Genomic DNA, 6,623 nt, shown 5'->3' on the forward strand with positions numbered 1-6,623 from the left:
GGTCTTTGGTTCGAAAGAAAGCAAATGATTGTGGAATTTACCCATTCAGTCGAGTAGTTGTCTTGTGCCCGGGACAAGTCCTTGTTTGGTAGTTTCTGTAGATGGTAACTGCAAGAAGAAGCTTCTTTCTATGGTGGTTATCGATTTACAAGTCAAACACTTGTATGTTGGATAATTCCAAAGTATCTTAGGAAACAAGATATCTCTTCTAGAATGTTGTCTAAAGAGATAATCACAAATAAGGATTTGTGTAAGGTTTTCCTAATACAAGTAGAATAAGGTGTTGTCTTATCTCTACATATAAATACAAGTCTATGGAGAGTTGTTCCATAAGAGCTTGGGAGAGATTTAGTTTTGTGAAGTTTCTAAATCAATAAGAAGAGTGTTTCTTATAATTCAAGTTTTATCGATTTGAATTGGTATCAAAGCTTGTGTTGAAGCTTTGAGATCGAGATCTGTGTGTGATCAACCATGACGGATGTGCAGAATCCTCCACCACGAACAAAGGACGTTGGAGCTCCGACGATACAATGTCCGATGTTAACAACGTCAAACTACACAGTTTGGGCGATGCGGATGAAGGTTTTACTCTGTGTAAGTGATGTATGGGGGACAATTGATCCAGGAGACGAGGATCAAAAGAGAAACGACGTCGCGACAGCGCTGATATTCCAATCCATCCCCGAGGCACTCATCTTACAAATAGGAGAGCAGAATCTAGCGAAAAGCATATGGGATGCAATCAAGTCTCGTCACCAGGGAGCAGACCGGGTGAAGGAAGCGAGACTCCAAACCCTAAAAGCTGAACTTGATCGGTTAACAATGGGAAATTCAGAGACGGTGGATGAATTTGCAGGGAAGATGTCAGGTTTAGCAGCCCAAGCGACCTCTCTAGGGGAAACCCTTGATGAAACAAAACTTGTGAAGATGTTTTTGTCAGCACTTCCAGAGAAATTCATTCACATAGTAGCATCTCTTGAACAAGTGCTTGATTTAAAAACTACTGGCTTTGAAGACATAGTAGGGAGGATCAAAGCTTATGAAGAACGAGTAAAGAAGAATTCTGCAAGTGAAGACCAAGGAAAACTAATGTTCGCCAACACCAATAACCGTGGAGGTTATGGTAACTCCCGAGGAGGCCCTAGAGGAAGGGGCGGAAGAGGTAGAGGTAGAGGTCGAGGGAGATCTAATAACCAAAACCAGAGCCAAGGAGGAGAAGTCTCAGAGAAAGATCAAAAGAAGAGGGATCTTTCTAAGATTACTTGTTGGCGATGCGACAAAACAGGGCACTACGCAACGAAGTGTCCAGATAAACCAATACAACAAGAAACAAACCTAAACGAGACTCATGAAGCTGATGCACTATATGTTCATGAAGTGGTATTCTTGTTGTATTGGTTTATCTGGACACTTCGTTGCGTAGTGCCCTGTTTTGTCGCATCGCCAACAAGTAATCTTAGAAAGATCCCTCTTCTTTTGATCTTTCTCTGAGACTTCTCCTCCTTGGCTCTGGTTTTGGTTATTAGATCTCCCTCGAACTATGACACCAATAACAAAAGCGTTTGGTATCTAGACAATGGAGCGAGTAACCATATGTCCGGGAACAAGGAATTCTTCACAAGCATCGATGAGTCTATCACAGGTAGCGTAAAATTTGGCGATGGCTCGTTCGTCAACATTATGGGAAAGGGTTCCATAACGTTTGTAGCTAAGACGGGTGAGAGAAGATCACTCAAAGAGATTTACTACATACCAGAATTAAAACACAACATCATAAGTCTTGGTCAAGCAACCGAGAATGGATGTGAAGTTAATATGAAAGGTGATACGTTGACACTAAAGGATCCAGCTGGAAGACTACTCTTGCAAGTTAAAAGATCTTCCAATCGTCTCTACAAGACTCCATTGAAGATTGAATATCCTAAGTGTTTACTGTCACAAGATGATAACACTACAGAAATATGGCATGCGAGACTGGGACATGTTAGTATTGGTGTTATGAACAACATGGTGAAGAAAGAGATGGTTGTTGGGATGCCACAAACATCACACGAGAAGAGTGTGTGTAGCGCCTGCTTAACCGGAAAGCAAATCAGAAATCCATTCCCGGTTAAAGCAACCTACCGTGCAACTCAAGCTTTGGAGTTAGTACACGGCGACTTGTGTGGACCAATTACACCAGCGACACCAGCAAAGAACAGATATGTGTTTGTTCTAATTGATGATTTCTCAAGATATATGTGGGTTATGTTGTTAAGGGAAAAGAGCGAGGCATTCGATCGTTTCAAAAGGTTTAAAGAGATGGTAGAGAACAGAACCGGAAAGAAGCTTCAAACCTTTCGAACCGATAGAGGAGGAGAATTTACCTCGAATGACTTCAACACGTTCTGTGAAGAAAACGGTGTTACAAGACACCTAACCGCACCTTACACACCACAACAAAACGGTGTTGTAGAAAGGAGAAATCGAACTCTCATGGAGATGACAAGAAGTTTGCTTAAAGCCATGAAGATACCGAATGATATGTGGGGTGAAGCCGTACATCATTCAACGTATTTGATCAACCGAGTCCCAACAAAGGCATTACAAAATCAGACCCGTATGAATGTCTCACGTTAAGAAAACCAAACCTTGAACACTTAAGAGTGTTTGGTTGCGTCGCATACGCAAAAATCACCGAACCACATCTAAAGAAGCTAGATGATAGGTCGAGAATGGTGATTAATCTTGGGACTGAACCGGGTTCGAAAGCTTACCGGCTTTACGACCCAATCACAAAGAAGGTACTTGTGAGTAGAGATGTGGTGTTTGATGAGAAGAAGATGTGGGACTGGTCAGCTTTGACAAAGGAATCTGAAAACCAAGGAGAACCTGGAAGGTTTAAGCTAACGTATAGAGGTGAGATAGAAGATGGTGCTGGATACGATGATGAAGATCACGAACATGTTGACAATGATAATCATGATCCTTACCACAAGCCTATTCACCATGATGAAAACGTAGAAGCTGTAGATGGAGATGTGGGAGCTGAAAATCAACCGATAGTGACAAGATTAGGTCGTGTTATTAACAGACCAAGATATCTCAATGATTACGTCTTACTTGCTGACCTAGAAGTTGAAAAACTTTTATTTACTCTAGATGGAGAACCCGAAAGCTTAACAGAGGCAATGAGCTTAAAGGAATGGGTAAAGGCAATGGAGGCTGAGTTAGACTCAATCGTAAGAAACAAGACATGGGAGTTAGTCGATAAACCAGATGGTGTTAAACCCATAGGAGTGAAGTGGGTTTACAAAGTCAAGAAGCTTGCGGACGGATCGATAAACAAGTTTAAGGCGAGACTTGTGGCAAAAGGCTATGTTCAACAAAAGGGTATAGACTTTGATGAAGTCTTTGCACCCGTAGCTAGAATTGAGACTATGAGGCTACTCATAGCTATTGCGGCAACAAGCGGCTGGGAGATACACCATCTAGACGTCAAGACTGCTTTCTTGAACGGAGAACTAAATGAGCTGGTTTATGTTACTCAACCGGAGGGTTTTGTTAAGAAAGGAGAAGAAAATCGAGTATATAAGCTCCATAAAGCGTTGTATGGGCTACGACAAGCTCCAAGAGCTTGGAACATAAAACTCGATAGTGTTTTTAAAGGGATGGGCTTCAAGAAGTGTAGGAAGGAACCATCGGTATACCTAAAGAGAAACAAGGAGAGTTTCTTAATTGTGGCAATTTATGTTGACGATTTGTTTGTAACATGTACTTCTCGAGATGTCATTGAACAATTCAAGAAAGATATGTCAAAGAAATTTGAGATGTCGGATCTTGGGAAGTTAACTTACTATCTTGGTATAGAAGTAATTCAAGGGGCTGATGGAATTCAAAGAAAACAAGAAGGCTATGCTCGAGGAATACTTGAAGATATAAAGATGGACGATTGCAATTTGGCCCTTGTGCCAATGGATCCTAACGTCAAGATCTCAAAGGCTGAAGAGGAACCTGAGATCGATGCCACACGATATCGAAGAACCATAGGTTGTCTAAGGTATCTCGTTCACACAAGACCCGATTTAACGTTTGCCGTGAGTGTTCTAAGTCGGTACATGCAAAGTCCGAGAGAATCACATGGGCAAGCACTTAAACAAGTTCTGAGGTATGTGAAAGGAACCACCAACTTTGGACTATTCTTTAAGAGAGATGGGTCAAGAAAAGTTGTAGGTTACAGTGACTCTAGTCACAACGCCGATATTGATGACGAGAAAAGTACAGGCGGACATATGTTCTACTTTGGGTCATCACTAATAACATGGACTTCACAAAAACTCTCCTCAGTCGCATTGTCGTCGTGTGAGGCGGAGTTTATGGCGGCAACGGAAGCGGCGAAGCAAGCCATTTGGCTTAAGGAGCTGTTAAATGAAATCCTAAGTCTAGATGAGAAGATCTTACTAAGGATTGACAATAAGTCGGCCATTGCACTCACCAAGAATCCGGTATTTCACGGAAGGAGTAAGCATATACTCTTGAGATACCATTTCATTCGTGAATGTGTAGAAGAGGAGCAAGTTGTGGTGGAGCACGTACCTGGGAAGGAACAGAAAGCGGACATCCTTACTAAAGCGTTAGCAAGGATCAAGTTCAAGGAAATGCGAGAGTTAATCGGAGTTCAAGAAATCAAGTCTCCCCAAGTTCAAGTTGGAATTAAGGGGGTGAATGTTGGATAATTCCAAAGTATCTTAGGAAACAAGATATCTCTTCTAGAATGTTGTCTAAAGAGATAATCACAAATAAGGATTTGTGTAAGGTTTTCCTAATACAAGTAGAATAAGGTGTTGTCTTATCTCTACATATAAATACAAGTCTATGGAGAGTTGTTCCATAAGAGCTTGAGAGAGATTTAGTTTTGTGAAGTTTCTAAATCAATAAGAAGAGTGTTTCTTATAATTCAAGTTTTATCGATTTGATTGTATACTTGTCTCACTAGACCACTACTACCTAACTGTGGCGGGGATGTGTAAATTTCCGGTGTTGAAGACCCATCCCGTGAGATACTGGAGACGAACTTGTTTGTTTGGCTGTCTCAAAGAGTCCTCCATGCTGTTCCATATTATTCTACGTCTACCATTCGATGATAATCATCTGATAACATAGACGTCTTGATCTGTTGCAAGCAAATCAGCATCACAGTTGGTGCGTAGAGATTAAAATAACTATCAATGGGCTCTTCGATAAATCATAAAGTTCGGGAAAAAATCGCGTCATACAGAATAGTTTTGTGATCACAATCACAGTTACTCAACTAAGCAAAAGAGGAAACAAAAACACCCCTAGAAATTGCAGTAAGAATGCCATAGAGTCTACTCAACGATAAAATACTTCAAATCTCAGAACAAATGATCCAGGGAAACAGATTTTACCAACAATATCAGTACATCTAATGACACTACTACTCCAGCAAAGCATACCTTGCGCTATGAACAATCCAAGCTCTTCATCTTCAGAACAGACATGTAAAGTAGCACATAAACTCACACCATAGCTCTTCTACTTCGAGACACGCCTGTAAAGCAGCAAATATCCACATAACGGTCCGAAGAAAACACCACCGGTTTTAAGATGTTTCCTTGACATCTCTATTGAACTCGCATCATCCTCAATTAAACCCTTAAATTTAGCCGGAAACTGCTTAAAAAAAAAGTAATATGAGTACAGAAAAAACCTCTTGGCATTGTTCCATAACAGTAAGGGGCCTAACACAAGCTTCAGTCTCTAAGACAAATAACCATTCAAGCCGAAAAGAACATCATAACCCACCAAAACTGCGCAATCTTCAATTACATAACCCAAGTGTTCCACTTTTGGCAAAACCATCACTGATAAAGCCAGTCTAGACAGACAGAATCGTTGCCCACAATCTTACAACCACCATACTCCATCCCAAAGCTCCCTAAACACGAACGAAGAATGAAAGTTACAAGTTTCAGCTACCAATAATGTAAAGGCAAAGAAGTCTACATAAACAGAAACTCTTAAGTAAAACCTAATAGCTTCCCGTAAACGACGAAACAACTCTTGAATGTCGGAGTAAAACTGGGGACAACAACACTGAGGTAAGCTTAGATTGGCTCAAAGAAGGTGCGAACGAGCTTGGAAACACACCCTTATAAGTGTAACGGTGACGATGTTGCAAAGCTCGCCACTTTGAAGACATTTTTGAAACTTGAAATTTGTATGACGACAAAAAAAAAAAAAAAAAAAAAAAAAAAAAAAAAATGAAATTTGTTGTACCCTTTTGGTGGTATTGTAATCGTAGATGATCAACGAGCTTCAGATAGAGAGGTCCTTCAATGTCGTCGGCTACGTCAAGGAACAAGTTTTAATTTTTGAGAAATTGAAAAAGACAGAGAGGTTCTAGAATGTGTTAAGCTGTAGGAAAAAAATGCTCTTTTTTTTTTTACTTTTCCTTTCTTTTTTTTTTTTTTTTTCGCTAATACAGTATAAAGAGACCACTTTCTCCTTTGGTCTCTCTGTGAAACCCAAAAGTAAAAAAACCAAACCTTTTGAAATTTGAAGTCTGTGAATGTCAAATTCCGAAGAGTCGCGACCGCAGAAGAAGAGGAAGATGGAAGAGT

Source organism: Camelina sativa, chromosome 4 (genome assembly GCF_030686135.1).
Source record: "Camelina sativa cultivar CO46 ecotype springtype chromosome 4, ASM3068613v1".
Taxonomy (NCBI): Eukaryota; Viridiplantae; Streptophyta; class Magnoliopsida; order Brassicales; family Brassicaceae; genus Camelina; species Camelina sativa.